At 50.1% G+C, this 17,068-nt stretch overlaps 1 pseudogene; it reads left to right on the top strand.

The window, feature by feature from the left end:
• LOC119271860 overlaps positions 1 to 17,068 on the top strand; it is a 35,986-nt pseudogene that overhangs the window by 3,089 nt on the left and 15,829 nt on the right.

Here is a 17,068-nt window from a genome sequence, read left to right as displayed (position 1 = left end):
ATCTTCGTCTTCGGCGGCTTCGCACTGCGGGCCAATTCGCTTGGCCACCTAGAGCAGATCGAAAGCTACGCCCCTGGCCATCAAGTCAGGTTTGGAAGCTTAAACTACACGGCTGACATCCGCAGAGACTTGATCTTTGACGGGTTCGAGCCACGGCCAAGCGCGCCGCACTATCTCGAGGGGCATGATCTAGCTCTGCCTCTGGACAGTGTCCTGGAGGCCGCACACGCACCGATTCCGACCCCTAACTCGGAGCCTATTGCGCCAATCGAGGATGAGCGGTTGGACGTCACCTCGGGGGCTGCGATCTCAAAGGCGATCGAGCCGAGCGCCAGCCCCGCACTCTGCATGACCCGTGACTCCGAGGATCCGGACTCCTCCCCGGACTCCGAACCCCCCGCGCCCCTGCCAATCGAATCCGATTGGGCGCCGATAATGGAGTTCACCGTCGCGGACATCTTTCAGCACTCGCCTTTTGGCGACATGCTAAATTCTCTCAAGTCTCTCTCTTTATCAGGAGAGCCCTGGCCAGATTACGGTCAGCGAGGATGGGATACGGACGATGAAGAAGTTCAAAGCCCACCCACCACCCACTTTGTAGCCACTGTCGACGATTTAACCGACATGCTTGACTTCGGCTCCGAAGACATCGACGGTATGGACGACGATGTAGGAGACGAACAGGAACCAGCACCTGTAGGGCGCTGGAAGGCTACCTCGTCATATGACATATATATGGTGGATACTCCAAAAGATGGAGATGGCGATGTAATAGCGGGGGATGACACTGTCACATCCCTAGCTGCTGGTAGTGCTCTAGGCTAGCTTCATGTGTGCATCATGTTTAAATTCTGAAATTTGAACTGAGGGAAATTGGAAGCCTCAAAACCCTAAATAAAAGAAGGGCAGAAACCCTAAAAATCTCATTCATTGTTCCAAAATGCTCTTCTTAAATGTTTGATAATTTTTGGCAAGGGTTCTGGTCCCAACCAAAATATTGAACATTTTTAAGGATTTATTTTTGGGACTTTGGATTTAATTCATTAGCTATTTGAATTTGAATTATATTCATATAATTAGAATATAATTTCAAATACCCCTGAAATATTTTATAAGCTTTTGGAAAAGTCCATCTAGCAATATAAAATATTCAGAGGAGTTTTTGGCATTGTTTGAATTATTTTAAATTCAAAACAGTGGCAAAATGAATTAAATAAAAACAAAACAGAAGAAAAATATGAAACAGAACAGAACTTACCTGGCGCCACTTACCTGGCCCAGCTCCATCTGGCCGGCCCAGCCCACCTCCTCCCCCTTGTCCTCTTCCTCCTCTGCCAGGAGGACGAACAGAGGCGAGGCGTGGCGCGCGCCCGAGAGGCCTCGGCCACCTCCTGCTTCCTGGCCACCTCCTGCTTCCCCCGGCCTCCCTAGCAACGCCACGACGAGGCCTCGTGTCCCCTCGCTCCTCTTCCTCCCCCGCTGCATCCCCTCTCTCCTCTGTTCCCTCTCTCTCGCCCGGACCGAACGGAGCCGCCGCCACCGACGAGCTCCCTCGCGGCCACCGCCACCCCCTCTCCTCCCCGACGCGCTCCCGAGCTCCGCCGGTCCTCCCTCATCCTCCTCGTCGTCTCACGCGACCAGAAGACCCCCTGGATGCCCAGCAGCGCCGTCGCCGACGCCATCTTCGTTTCCTGCACCGACGGCCGCCGTCGACCGATTCGTCGTCACCAGGCCGTCCCCGAGGCCGCTGAGATCACCTACGACCCCGCCGTGAGCTCCTCTTCTCTTCCCCTCACTCCGCGCACTTGATTTCGTCCCCTAGCTCCATCTTCCACCACGGCCGAAACTCGCCGCCGCCGTGCCTCGTCGCCGTCGTGGCCAGAGCCACTGTGGCTCGAAGCCGGGCACACCACCGTGCTCCACACCTCACCAGGAGCACGTAGCACGCACCAACGCCTCCCCTAGCGCCCTGCATCGCCTAACCCGCGGGTGCCCGAACTCCGGCCGCCGCCTCCCTCGCCGCTGCCGACGCCACAGCCAACCCCAACTCCTCTGGCTTGCTCCATCGGATGCGCACGAGCTCGAGCTCCCTGTAGAACCCCTCCGTGCGTCGAATGGGCGCCGGAGCAGCCATTCCGGCGAGCCACCGCCGCGTCTGGTCGTTGCCGGCGGTTAGACGCCGGTGGATTAGCCGGGCTGACCAGGGATTTGACCCCCCTGGGTCACTGACGTGTGGGCCCGTCCCCTGCTAACCTTTGGTTAAGTTAATAACTAAGTTTAATTAAGCCACTGACTCACTGACATGCGGGCCCGGGCCGACTAATTAAACTAGGTTAGGTTTAAGTTATATTAGGATTAGCCGTAGTCACTGACCAGTGGGCCCCACTGGTCAGGTTTGACCAGCAGCAGCGTCTGTTGACCTGCTGACGTCACGGTGACGCAGTGCTGACGCAGTAAATTCATTTCTGGATTTATTATTATTCAGGAAATTCCAGAAAATGGTAAAAAACTTCTAAAAATCATAGAAATTCAACCGTAACTCCAAATTAAATAATTTATATATGAAAAATTATCAGAAAAATCCAAGGAATCCATCTGTACCATTTTCATGCATGTTAGAACAACTTATAGCTGCTGTTTAGCACAAATCAATTAAATGGCATTTGAATAATCACATATGGAGTTTGAATTTGAATCTTGTATTCAAACCAACTTCATTTAATCTGTTGCTAGTTGCATTAGCCCAAAACACATTCATTTTGCCATGTCATGATCATGCATCATATTGTGCATTGCATTGATTGTGTTCCCTTCTGTGTTGCCGGTATTGTCCCCTCTCGATAGACGTGATATCGATGATGTGATCGTTGACACTGATGAAGAGCTATATTATCTTCAGAAGTGCCAGGCAAGCAAAACCCCCTTGTTCATTCCGATAAAATCCCACTCTCTCGCTCCTGCTCTCTTTTACTGCATTAGGACAACAACGACATATTTGTGTCAGGACCCCGACTCGATGTCACATCGATCTAGCTGGTAACACCTCATATCACTTTGCGGCCTCACGCACGGTATTCCCACGAGTGTCGCCTTACCTTTTCCCGGGACCGTTTGCGCCTTTTGGCTCACGTATATGATAGTGTCGCTAGCATCCATATGATAAAGAGCCCGGGCTGACATGACTAGTCGTAAACCCAAAGTGGCACAGACTTACAAGGACAGGCATCCATGACCCAGCTTCGAACGTGTCGGTCATCAGCAAGTGGGTTCGGGCTGTAGCACTGGGCTAACAGGACTCCGGTAAACCGGGCTGTAGCGGGCTAACAGGACTCCGGTACTCAAAGCGTGACATTTCCCCGAAGGGACAGACACAGGAACGAAGAAGGACACATGCCGGCCAGCCTAAGTGTTCCAGAGCAGTAGCAAGCTACCATGGCTCAGCGGTAACACTAGGAGACATTTCCCGGTAAGAGAGGCTACTAAAGATAAACAACTAGATAGTCAGATCCCACACATACCAAGCATTTCAGTCATACACACAATATGCTCGATATGTGCAAATACAACGAAGCATCACAACATGACTCTACGACACAAGTACTTTATTTAAGGCTCAGTGAGCCATACATAACATACACAAAGGTACGGGTCTCACGACCCAACATACAAGTCATACAGTCATACAAACCAGCAGCGGAAGTAACTTGTCTGAGTACAGACAACTAGTAAAACAAAAGAGGCTTGGAAAGCCTAGCTATACTACGTGGTCCTTCACAAGCTCAGGGTCACCACCTGGGTCTTTAGCCTACTCGTTGATGTCAACGTCTACATAGAACCCATCAGAAGGGGTTGCAGCGTCTTCTGTAAAAATGTATATTATAGCAACATGAGTACAAAGGTACTCAGCAAGACTTACATCAGATCCTACATACATGCATAGTATCAAGAAGGGTTGGTGGAGTTATTGTAGCAAGCCAGCTTTGACTCTTGGCTAGGCTATCCTACGATACTCCAACTTGAAATGGTTTTGCGCACACGAGTCCACTACTCACCAATTCAATACACTACCGAGGATCCACCTCCGTCTTCCTACGGAAGAGCCATCCTCGGCACTCACACTTATCTTGAGGCTTTTAGTAGTTTCCATTTACTTGTCTATGAACTGTATAGGCAACCAAGTAGTCCTTTACCGCGGACGCGGCTATTCGAATAGATCATGTTAACCCTGCAGGGGGTACTTCTTCATACACGCTCTCACCACTTACCGTCGTTTACACGACATGTACTCGGCAACCTTCAAGCGGAAGCCCAACGTGGGTGTCGGCCACGACCTACCTAATCACTTAAGCCTCCAGTCCAGGTTTATCGCCTATTCAGGTTCCATCCGCAGGGAGTCCGGCCGAGGTTTCCCATACGGCCCCGAACGATGTGAACAGGGTTCCCGAGATACCTAACGGGTATTCGGTACACCCGGCCACGTACCTACCGCATCACAGCCCACCCCTACGGTCAGCGCTGTCCACGGCCTCCAGTAGGCTACAAACACCAGAAACTACTTGCAACTCCTGGACGGAGAACTAGGGTGAATAAGAAGCCGAGAGGGTCCATTGGTTTCGGGCCCAATGCATGGTAGTAGCTGATTCTTAAATCACACATACAGATCTCAGTGCTTAAGGTCGGCTTCAATGAAACAACCCACCATGTACTCCTACATGGCCTCTCATCGATACCTTTACCAAAATGTGTTCACCACACCACTCTCATTACCGACATAACATTTCACTCTAGCCCATCACCCAGATGAACCAGACCTGACACGACTCTAAGCATAGCAGGCATAGCAAGGTAGGAACAACACATACATATGGCTCAATCAACTCCTACACATGCTAGTGGGTTTCATCTAGTTACTGTGGCAATGACAGGTCATGCAGAGGAAATGGGTTCAACTACCGTAGCACACAGCAGTTTGAATCGCGTTGTCTTAATGCAGTAAAAGAGAGCAGGAGCGAGAACATGGGATTGTATCGATATGATCAAATGGATGGTTGCTTGCCTGATGGTTCGATGCACTGATACGGTTCTTCGTTAGGGTAATCACGGTACTCCTCGGGGACAGATCCTGTCGCAAAGGACATCGATACACAAACATCACCAAACAATGTGCAACAATATGATGCATGCATGAAACATGGCAATATGAGTGTGTTGGGCTAATGCAACTAAAACTAGGGGTGTTTGAACAAATTTGAATCAAGGATTCAAATTTCAAATTCAAATATGGCCTTTTAAAGTGCCTTTTCTTGTTCTGCTTAAAACATCAATTTAACTTGTTTGATCATGCATGAAAATAGTACAGATGGATAGATTGGATTTTTCTGATCATTTTTCATATATAATTTGTCCAATTTGGAGTTACAGAATAAAAGTTATGAATTTTTGAAGTTTAAATAATATTCTGGAATTTCCTGATTTAATTTAATTCCAGAAATATAATTATTGCGTCAGCATGACGTCAGCATGACGTCAGTGGTCAACTGTGGCTGGCTGAGGTCAAACCTGACGTGTGGGGCCCACACGTCAGTGACAGGGGGGTTAAACAGGATTAAATTAATCCTAATTAGGGGTTAGTGGCGCTGGGGCCCACTGTCAGTGTCAGGGGGGGTTGATTAACAGTAGTTAGCGCTAACCTAACCACCTGGCCGACAGGGCCCACGCGTCAGTGACCCTGGGGGGGTCAAACCCCAGGTCGGACAAGTCAAACCCCACCGGCGACATGACGCCGGCGAGGCCCGAGACGGCGGCGAAAGTGCTTTTTGCCATTCCGGCAACCAAATGGACAGCGGAAGGCATCTACGTGTTGCTGAGGTTGAGCCGCGACTATTGGTGGTGGTGGTTGGGCTCGGGGTGGCCGGAGTTGACGGCGGCGAGCTCGGCTGCGGCGGCCGGAGTTCGGGTGCGGTCGGGATCAGTGTTGCAGGGGGTTTGGGGAGGCGTTGGTGCGTGCTGCGTGCTCCTGGTGAGGTGGGGAGCACGATGGTGTGCTCGGTTGGGCGCTACGGCGACCGTGGCCACGACGGCGACATCGCCGGCGGCGTGGAGCTCTCGGCCGAGGTGGGGCTAGGGCCTAGAAGTCGAAAGAGACCAGGGAAGAAGGGGGAAACGATCCGGGGGCTCACCGCGGAGCTGCAGGGATGGTTAGCGGGCTCGGGGACGCGCTGGTGACGGTGAATTCGACGACGACGACGGTCGGAGCCCGAAGAGGGGAACGGCGACGTGGCGGCGATGCAGGGCTTCCGGAGACCCGTGGAGCGGTGGGGAGGAAGAGGAGGTCGAGGCGGAGCTTCTGAGCTAGTCGGGGGAGCGAGGGGTGGCCGGAGACGATGGCTATGGCGAACGGCGGCGACGGTGGTGTTCGGCCGTGAGAGAGAGAGAGCGAGGGAGAGGAGAGGAGAGCCGGGGGAGAGTGAGAGAGAGCAGGGGGAGAGGCGTGGCGTCGTCCAGGGCGTCGAGCGAGGAGGGGAGGGCAGGCAAGCAGGCGAGCAGGTGGCGTGGCGCGATGGCGCGCGCGCGCGCCGGCCACACTCCCCTCCCTCTGTCGGGACGAAGACGACAGAGGAGGGAGGTGGGCTGGGCCGGCTGCTGGCTGGGCCAGCCAGCTGGCTGGGCCGCACAGGGAGGAGCCCAGGTAAGCTTCTCCCTTTATATATTTTTCTGTTTTCTGTTTTTATTTAATATATCTGCAACTTTGTTGAATTTAATAAAATACCTAGGCAACTTCAAAAATCACCAAACTACTCCTGGCTCATAGTTGGATTATTTCCAACATGAAACATTTTAGTTTGGAGATATTTGAGCATTTAAATATTTTATATTATTTTAAATGCCCAAATTCAAATATTTATGATTTAATTCAAAAACCCTAGGATGGCCTAGGAAAATGTGCACCACTTTTGGCAGAGGTTCTGAACCAAGGCAAAAATGATGGGCATTTTAGAAGGGCATTTCAGGTTCATTGAAAAAATTATTTTAGTAACCCTAGTTGGTTTCAGACGGGACTGGGGGTTCTGTCATCCCCATTTCAAGTTTCTGATGAAAGAGTAAACATGATGCAACACTCTAATGCATGACTAGCTAGGTTGTGACAACTCACCCCCACTCAAAAGAATCTCGTCCCGAGATTTGGGTTCCTCCGGGAAGAAAGCGGGGTACTCGAGTCGAAGACGATCCTCCCTTTCCCAAGTTGCTTCATCCTCAGAATGGTGCGACCATTGAACTTTGAGGAACTTGATGTTCTGGCGTCGGGTGGTACGCTCGGCCTGATCGAGGATACGAATGGGGTACTCTCGATATGTAAGATCATCTTGGAGATCAAGCGTTTCGTGGTCCACTTCACGATAGGATCCGAGAAGCAACGCCTGAGTTGGGAAACGTGGAAGACATCATGAACTCTGGAGAGGTGCGGAGGTAGTTCCAACTGGTAGGCAACTTCTCCTCATTTGGCAAGAATGCGAAAAGGTCCAATGTAACGAGGAGCCAATTTGCCTTTGATACCGAAACGATGGGTTCCCTTCAGAGGGGTAACCCGAAGATAAGCCTTCTCGTCAACCTCGAAAGTCATAGCCTTATGTTTTCGGTCATATTGACTCTTTTGACGGGATTGAGCTGTTTTCAACTTTTCACGAACGATACGAACTTGTTCTTCTGCTTCCTGAATCATATCCGGGCCAAAGAATTGTCTTTCCCTGGTCTCTGACCAGTTAAGGGGTGTTCGACATCGTCGTCCATAGAGAACTTCAAAAGGGGCTTTACCCAAGCTAGATTGATAGCTGTTGTTGTAAGCGAATTCGGCAAATGGAAGGCACTTCTCCCAGTCCATTCCGAATGAGATAACAGAGGCTCGAAGCATGTCTTCTAGAATTTGGTTGACGCGTTCCACTTGACCACTCGACTGAGGGTGGAAAGCGGTGCTAAAGGAAAGACGGGTTCCCATAGCATTTTGGAAACTTTCCCAAAATCGAGAGGTGAAAAGACTTCCTCGATCCGAGTTAATTTCCAAAGGAACACCATGGAGAGACATTATTCGGGAGATGTACAAATCTGCCAGCTGACTAGCGGTTATACTCCCGCGAACAGGTAAGAAATGAGCTACTTTGGAAAGACGATCGACCACGACGAAAATAGCATTATTCCCTCTTTTGGTCCGGGGAAACCCGGTAATGAAATCCATACCAATTTTATCCCATTTCCATTCAGGAATAGCTAATGGTTGAAGGGTGCCAGCAGGCCGTTGATGCTCTGCTTTTACACGACGACAGACGTCGCAATTTGCAATGTACTGAGCAATTTCTCTCTTCATCCTAGTCCACCAGAACCTCTGGCGTAGGTCCTGATACATTTTAGTACTACCGGGATGAATAGTGAGAGGAGAATCATGAGCTTCCTTAAGGATCAATCGCCTCAGGTTTCGCACTTTGGGAACCACTAGTCGATTCCCGAAGTATACGACCCCTTGATCATTAATGGAGAAGCAATTCGCAATTCCTTTCTGGATGTTTCTCTTGATGCGGGAGATTCCCGGATCTACCTTCTGTGCCTTGATAATTTGATCCGTAAGGGTAGGTTTTGCCACCAAGGTGGAGAGAAAACCTTGAGGTACAATGTGAAGGTTAAGCTTCCGAAATTCCTCATGGAGAAGCGGTTGACTTTGTTGTAACATCAGGTTGTTACAATAAGATTTACGACTTAGCGCATCAGCCATGACGTTGGCTTTCCCTGGGGTGTAGGTTATTCCTAAGTCGAAGTCTGTGATCAATTCAACCCAACGTCTCTGCCTGAGATTCAAATCCGGTTGGGTGAAAATATACTTCAGACTTTGGTGATCAGTGAATATTTCGCAACGATTACCGAGGAGGTAATGTCGCCAGGTCTTAAGTGCATAGACTACGGCTGCAAGCTCTAGATCATGAGTGGGATAATTCTCCTCATGTGGGTGCAATTGCCGTGAAGCGTAGGCAATTACGTGTCGATCTTGCATGAGAATGCAACCTAGTCCTTGTCGCGAAGCGTCGCAGTAGATAACAAAGTCCTTGGAGAAGTCTGGCGGTACCAGTACGGGAGCAGAGGTCAGGCGTCTTTTCAGTTCCTGAAAGCTGTGCTCACATTGTGGAGTCCATTCGAACTTCTTATCTTTCTTGAGGAGTTCGGTTAGAGGTTTGGCAACTTTGGAGAAGTTCTCGACAAAGCGACGGCAATAGCTCGCTAAGCCTAGAAAACTCCGAACTTGCTTGACCGATTCGGGTGGAGTCCAGTTAAGGACGGCTTGAACTCGCTCAGGGTTAACAGCAATACCTTTACCAGATATTACATGACCCAGATAGGTCACTTCTGACAACCAGAATTCACATTTAGAAAATTTGGCATAAAGGCGATGCTCTCGAAGTTTCTTCAACACTAGCCTTAGATGTTCGGCATGTTCTTCCTTGTTCTTGGAGTAGATGAGTATATCATCGAGATAAACTACGACGAATTTATCCAAATACTCCATGAAGATTGAGTTCATTAACCGAGAAAAGGTGGCTGGAGCGTTGGTTAAACCGAAGGACATGACGGTGTACTCGTATTGGCCATAACGAGTAACAAAGGCCGTTTTAGGAATGTCCCCGTTTCTGATTTTGATTTGATGGTAGCCCAACCTCAAATCCATCTTGGAGAAGACTGAGGATCCAGCGAGCTGATCATACAGGTCGTTGATCCTGGGAAGCGGGTATTTGTTCTTGATTGTGACCAAGTTGACAGGTCGGTAATCTACAACCATCCGGTCCGTACCATCCTTTTTCTTGACGAATAGGACAGGGCAAGCCCACGGAGATGAGCTAGGTCGAATGAAACCCTTTTTCAAGGACTCATCGAGTTGTTTCTTAAGCTCGGCTAGTTCTAGGGGTGCCATCTTATAGGGTCTTCTAGCAATCGGAACGGTTCCGGGGATGAGGTCTATTACGAACTCAACATCCCTGTCAGGTGGAACACCTGGCAGTTCCTCTGGAAAGACATCCGGGAAGTCACGGACTACCGGAACGTCCTCAAGGTCTGGCAAAGGGCTGGCGTTAAGAGAATATAATTGTCGCTTGGCTATTCGGGTCAAGACATGGACTATCTTCCCCGAAGGATGGGTGAGTTGAACAGTCCTAGAGAAGCAATCAATTTTGGCTTGATGAGCTGACATCCAGTCCATACCCAAAATGATATTAATATCTGAAGATTTAAGGGCTATCAAAGACGCAAGGAAAACAAGTCTGTCGACTTGGATTTCATTTCCATAACTTACCCTAGAGGTCTGCCATCTAGACCCAGGGGTAGAGATTTCCATAGTGGATGGCAAGTCACAAAATGCAACGTTATGCAAACGAGCATAATTTTCAGATATAAAGGAATGAGAGGCTCCTGTATCGAAAAGGACAGATGCCGGGTGGCAATTAACAAGAAGCGTACCGAGAACGACGTTGGGATCCTCTTGAGCTTCTTCGGCAGAGACACAGTTGACATGGCCACGTGAAGCGGTGACCGGCTTGGCATGAAACACTTTCCCTGTCGGCTTGCCACGGCCAACAGCTTTAGCAGATTGATTGGGGTTGGTCTGGGGACACTCACGCATATAGTGACCAGATTCCCCACACTTGAAACAAGTCACGGAACTGGTACGTGGAGGAACATTATTGGTTGGACCCCCATAGGGCTTGGCTGGAGCAGACTGTTGAACGGGGCGAGGCGCCTGGAATGATGGCCTCGGTGTGAACCTGGGTGGTAGGGCGGTGTTGGGCACCCACACGCGGCGCTTCTGAGGACCAGCACCGGATGAGGAACCCGTGTCACGGCCATGCTTGCGTGTTGCGTCATAGTCAGTCTGACCAGTTTTAGCACTGATGGCTTTGTTGACAAGTTTCGAAAAAGATGTGCACTCATGCAGACGGAGGTCGCGGCGAAGCTCAGGACTAAGGCCCTTACGGAACCTTGCTTGTTTCTTGGCGTCAGTAGAAACTTCCTCAGTTGCATATCGGGCGAGATTACCAAACTCCCTGCTATAGGCATCCACAGAAAGTCGGCCTTGGGTGAAACTGCAAAATTCTTCACGTTTACGGTCCATGAGACCCTCCGGAATGTGATGTTCACGGAAAGCCTCGCTGAATTCAGCCCAAGTAGTGACATGGCCCGCTGGGCGCATAGCTCCATAATTCTCCCACCATAGACTGGCGGGGCCTTCAAGATGATATGCAGCAAAGGTGACCTTGTCAGCCTCCGCTACCAGCGCGGAACGCAGTTTGTGAGAGATACTGCGAAGCCAGTCATCAGCGTCGAGGGGCTCGACGGAGTGGTGGAACGTGGGTGGATGCAATTTGATAAAATCACTGAGTGACACCACGTTAGCCCTCTGATGGTGTGCTGTATTCTGTTCAATACGCTCCAACAAACGGTTTGTCTCCCGCTTGTTTCTCTCAGCTTCCATCATCACCTCGGCTAGCGAAGGAGGATGAGGCAGATTTTCATTCCTGGCTTCACTGCCTTCGGCCTGCTCTTGGGAAGCAGGGTTAGCGCGCGTGTTGACCATCCTAGGTGGACAAGACAATGATTTAGTTAGGATGGTAAAATTCCGACATAGGATATAGAATGTAAGGAATAACTCGAAATGCAAGATGATCATCCGTATGACATGGTAGATACAGCAACTGCTTCTTTTATTCCATCGTCATACACACCATACAGGGTTTAGTACAAGACCAAACAAAGTACTATTACGGTGAAAAGAGGATTACATCTCATCGGAGGCATTCCAAGCTCCTATACATTATTTATCTACACCTCCGGAAGGAGTACAACTAGGTCATATCCCACGAGTCACGCGGGACGATAGACGACACAGCTAGTGCGAACTAGGGATACTACCACTAACTCAGACCGATCCGTAGTAGTCCTCGTAGAAGTCACCTCCATAGCCTGGAAGCTCAACATGTTCATCCGGAAACAGACGATCTCGCGGAGCTTGTGGACCATAGGGGCTAGGATGAGGCCTTGGACCAACAAACGGTGGCCTGCGGGGACCGCGAGGTGGGGTGATGCCTCCTACATCACGCCAACCATCACGTCTGGCAGAGCAGATCTCACAGGATAGAGATCGCGCATATCTGAATATCCAGCTTGCACCGCCGGTGCGAACCGAGTCAAAGTGGCCCAGTGGTCAGCACGGGTGTTGAAGAGCTCTAGCCTTAAGGCCCGATTTTCACGGTCCTTATCCTCGAGCATCTCAGCAGTGGTGCGAGTCCGTGAATCCTCCTGAGTGGGGTCAGCATAGATAGCCTGGAGATACCCTTGTGCTCCCGGAAGTGATCCTGGCATATACCGGAAATCAGAGTCCCGGAATAACCCAGATCTGACTCGCATAATGGTCATCATAGAGTAGGCGGCGTCCTGCACAGCCATCTCAATAGTAACCCCGAGTCCATAGGAGCAGTGAAGAGGCTCGGTGGATCCAGGATAAGATGGGAATATCCTGACAGTGCAGAGATACTGGCTTTGATTAAAATCTCGGAATTGCTCTTCGACCGTGTACTCGGGATACCAGCGGTATCCAGCCTCAGTCATTACCCTGACCAACTTAGCAGTATGGCCGGGTACATCTAGGCATCGAGTCAGGCGAACCACTTGATTGAGGTCGCGAGTGGCCATCTGAAAGCACAATCATAATGCAAAGGCATTAGAATTTCTAGCAAAATTTCGGCAGCATGACAGCTGTAAATGCTCAAAAAGGATTTGAGACATTTGACAAAGGATTTCGTACACACTCATCATCATCATCAAAGTTCTGAAACCATTCTGGCAACATAATGTGGTAGTAGAACTGAACTAGGCTGGTAACCATCAAACTTATAAGGTACTACGGATTAGTAACACGTGATCCTGATAGAGGAATAGATCCTAATTCCTTAACCCCCGGTGGAAGAATGGACTGACTCAGATTAGAAAGTCATAAGGTATAAGAAGTAAAAAGAGCCTTACGTTCCAACCCACAAACAATTCCCCTACATATAACTAAAGAATTTCTAGACTCAACATCGACCAGTTTGGCTTGGAGAACCTACAGGCAGTCCGGCTCTGATGCCAACGCTGTCAGGACCCCGACTCGATGTCACATCGATCTAGCTGGTAACACCTCATATCACTTTGCGGCCTCACGCACGGTATTCCCACGGGTGTCGCCTTACCTTTTCCCGGGACCGTTTGCGCCTTTTGGCTCACGTATATGATAGTGTCGCTAGCATCCATATGATAAAGAGCCCGGGCTGACATGACTAGGCGTAAACCCAAAGTGGCACAGACTTACAAGGACAGGCATCCATGACCCAGCTTCGAACGTGTCGGTCATCAGCAAGTGGGTTCGGGCTGTAGCACTGGGCTAACAGGACTCCGGTAAACCGGGCTGTAGCGGGCTAACAGGACTCCGGTACTCAAAGCGTGACATTTCCCCGAAGGGACAGACACAGGAACGAAGAAGGACACATGCCGGCCAGCCTAAGTGTTCCAGAGCAGTAGCAAGCTACCATGGCTCAGCGGTAACACTAGGAGACATTTCCCGGTAAGAGAGGCTACTAAAGATAAACAACTAGATAGTCAGATCCCACACATACCAAGCATTTCAGTCATACACACAATATGCTCGATATGTGCAAATACAACGAAGCATCACAACATGACTCTACGACACAAGTACTTTATTTAAGGCTCAGTGAGCCATACATAACATACACAAAGGTACGGGTCTCACGACCCAACATACAAGTCATACAGTCATACAAACCAGCAGCGGAAGTAACTTGTCTGAGTACAGACAACTAGTAAAACAAAAGAGGCTTGGAAAGCCTAGCTATACTACGTGGTCCTTCACAAGCTCAGGGTCACCACCTGGGTCTTTAGCCTACTCGTTGATGTCAACGTCTACATAGAACCCATCAGAAGGGGTTGCAGCGTCTTCTGTAAAAATGTATATTATAGCAACATGAGTACAAAGGTACTCAGCAAGACTTACATCAGATCCTACATACATGCATAGTATCAAGAAGGGTTGGTGGAGTTATTGTAGCAAGCCAGCTTTGACTCTTGGCTAGGCTATCCTACGATACTCCAACTTGAAATGGTTTTGCGCACACGAGTCCACTACTCACCAATTCAATACACTACCGAGGATCCACCTCCGTCTTCCTACGGAAGAGCCATCCTCGGCACTCACACTTATCTTGAGGCTTTTAGTAGTTTCCATTTACTTGTCTATGAACTGTATAGGCAACCAAGTAGTCCTTTACCGCGGACGCGGCTATTCGAATAGATCATGTTAACCCTGCAGGGGGTACTTCTTCATACACGCTCTCACCACTTACCGTCGTTTACACGACATGTACTCGGCAACCTTCAAGCGGAAGCCCAACGTGGGTGTCGGCCACGACCTACCTAATCACTTAAGCCTCCAGTCCAGGTTTATCGCCTATTCAGGTTCCATCCGCAGGGAGTCCGGCCGAGGTTTCCCATACGGCCCCGAACGATGTGAACAGGGTTCCCGAGATACCTAACGGGTATTCGGTACACCCGGCCACGTACCTACCGCATCACAGCCCACCCCTACGGTCAGCGCTGTCCACGGCCTCCAGTAGGCTACAAACACCAGAAACTACTTGCAACTCCTGGACGGAGAACTAGGGTGAATAAGAAGCCGAGAGGGTCCATTGGTTTCGGGCCCAATGCATGGTAGTAGCTGATTCTTAAATCACACATACAGATCTCAGTGCTTAAGGTCGGCTTCAATGAAACAACCCACCATGTACTCCTACATGGCCTCTCATCGATACCTTTACCAAAATGTGTTCACCACACCACTCTCATTACCGACATAACATTTCACTCTAGCCCATCACCCAGATGAACCAGACCTGACACGACTCTAAGCATAGCAGGCATAGCAAGGTAGGAACAACACATACATATGGCTCAATCAACTCCTACACATGCTAGTGGGTTTCATCTAGTTACTGTGGCAATGACAGGTCATGCAGAGGAAATGGGTTCAACTACCGTAGCACACAGCAGTTTGAATCGCGTTGTCTTAATGCAGTAAAAGAGAGCAGGAGCGAGAACATGGGATTGTATCGATATGATCAAATGGATGGTTGCTTGCCTGATGGTTCGATGCACTGATACGGTTCTTCGTTAGGGTAATCACGGTACTCCTCGGGGACAGATCCTGTCGCAAAGGACATCGATACACAAACATCACCAAACAATGTGCAACAATATGATGCATGCATGAAACATGGCAATATGAGTGTGTTGGGCTAATGCAACTAAAACCAGGGGTGTTTGAACAAATTTGAATCAAGGATTCAAATTTCAAATTCAAATATGGCCTTTTAAAGTGCCTTTTCTTGTTCTGCTTAAAACATCAATTTAACTTGTTTGATCATGCATGAAAACAGTACAGATGGATAGATTGGATTTTTCTGATCATTTTTCATATATAATTTGTCCAATTTGGAGTTACAGAATAAAAGTTATGAATTTTTGAAGTTTAAATAATATTCTGGAATTTCCTGATTTAATTTAATTCCAGAAATATAATTATTGCGTCAGCATGACATCAGCATGACGTCAGTGGTCAACTGTGGCTGGCTGAGGTCAAACCTGACGTGTGGGGCCCACACGTCAGTGACAGGGGGGTTAAACAGGATTAAATTAATCCTAATTAGGGGTTAGTGGCGCTGGGGCCCACTGTCAGTGTCAGGGGGGGTTGATTAACAGTAGTTAGCGCTAACCTAACCACCTGGCCGACAGGGCCCACGCGTCAGTGACCCTGGGGGGGTCAAACCCCAGGTCGGAAAAGTCAAACCCCACCGGCGACATGACGCCGGCGAGGCCCGAGACGGCGGCGAAAGTGCTTTTTGCCATTCCGGCAACCAAATGGACGGCGGAAGGCATCTACGTGTTGCTGAGGTTGAGCCGCGACTATTGGTGGTGGTGGTTGGGCTCGGGGTGGCCGGAGTTGACGGCGGCGAGCTCGGCTGCGGCGGCCGGAGTTTGGGTGCGGTCGGGATCAGTGTTGCAGGGGGTTTGGGGAGGCGTTGGTGCGTGCTGCGTGCTCCTGGTGAGGTGGGGAGCATGATGGTGTGCTCGGTTGGGCGCTACGGCGACCGTGGCCACGACGGCGACATCGCCGGCGGCGTGGAGCTCTCGGCCGAGGTGGGGCTAGGGCCTAGAAGTCGAAAGAGACCAGGGAAGAAGGGGGAAACGATCCGGGGGCTCACCGCGGAGCTGCAGGGATGGTTAGCGGGCTCGGGGACGCGCTGGTGACGGTGAATTCGACGGCGACGACGGTCGGAGCCCGAAGAGGGGAACAGCGACGTGGCGGCGATGTAGGGCTTCCGGAGACCCGTGGAGCGGTGGGGAGGAAGAGGAGGTCGAGGCGGAGCTTCTGAGCTAGTCGGGGGAGCGAGGGGTGGCCGGAGACGATGGCTATGGCGAACGGCGACGACGGTGGTGTTCGGCCGTGAGAGAGAGAGAGCGAGGGAGAGGAGAGGAGAGCCGGGGGAGAGTGAGAGAGAGCAGGGGGAGAGGCGTGGCGTCGTCCAGGGCGTCGAGCGAGGAGGGGAGGGCAGGCAAGCAGGCGAGCAGGTGGCGTGGCGCGGTGGCGCGCGCGCGCGCCGGCCACACTCCCCTCCCTCTGTCGGGACGAAGACGACAGAGGAGGGAGGTGGGCTGGGCCGGCTGCTGGCTGGGCCAGCCAGCTGGCTGGGCCGCACAGGGAGGAGCCCAGGTAAGCTTCTCCCTTTATATATTTTTCTGTTTTCTGTTTTTATTTAATATATCTGCAACTTTGTTGAATTTAATAAAATACCTAGGCAACTTCAAAAATCACCAAACTACTCCTGGCTCATAGTTGGATTATTTCCAACATGAAACATTTTAGTTTGGAGATATTTGAGCATTTAAATATTTTATATTATTTTAAATGCCCAAATTCAAATATTTATGA

Source organism: Triticum dicoccoides, chromosome 3A, assembly GCF_002162155.2.
Source record: "Triticum dicoccoides isolate Atlit2015 ecotype Zavitan chromosome 3A, WEW_v2.0, whole genome shotgun sequence".
In the NCBI taxonomy this organism is placed as follows: domain Eukaryota; kingdom Viridiplantae; phylum Streptophyta; class Magnoliopsida; order Poales; family Poaceae; genus Triticum; species Triticum dicoccoides.
This window is presented reverse-complemented; position numbering and strand designations above follow the sequence as displayed.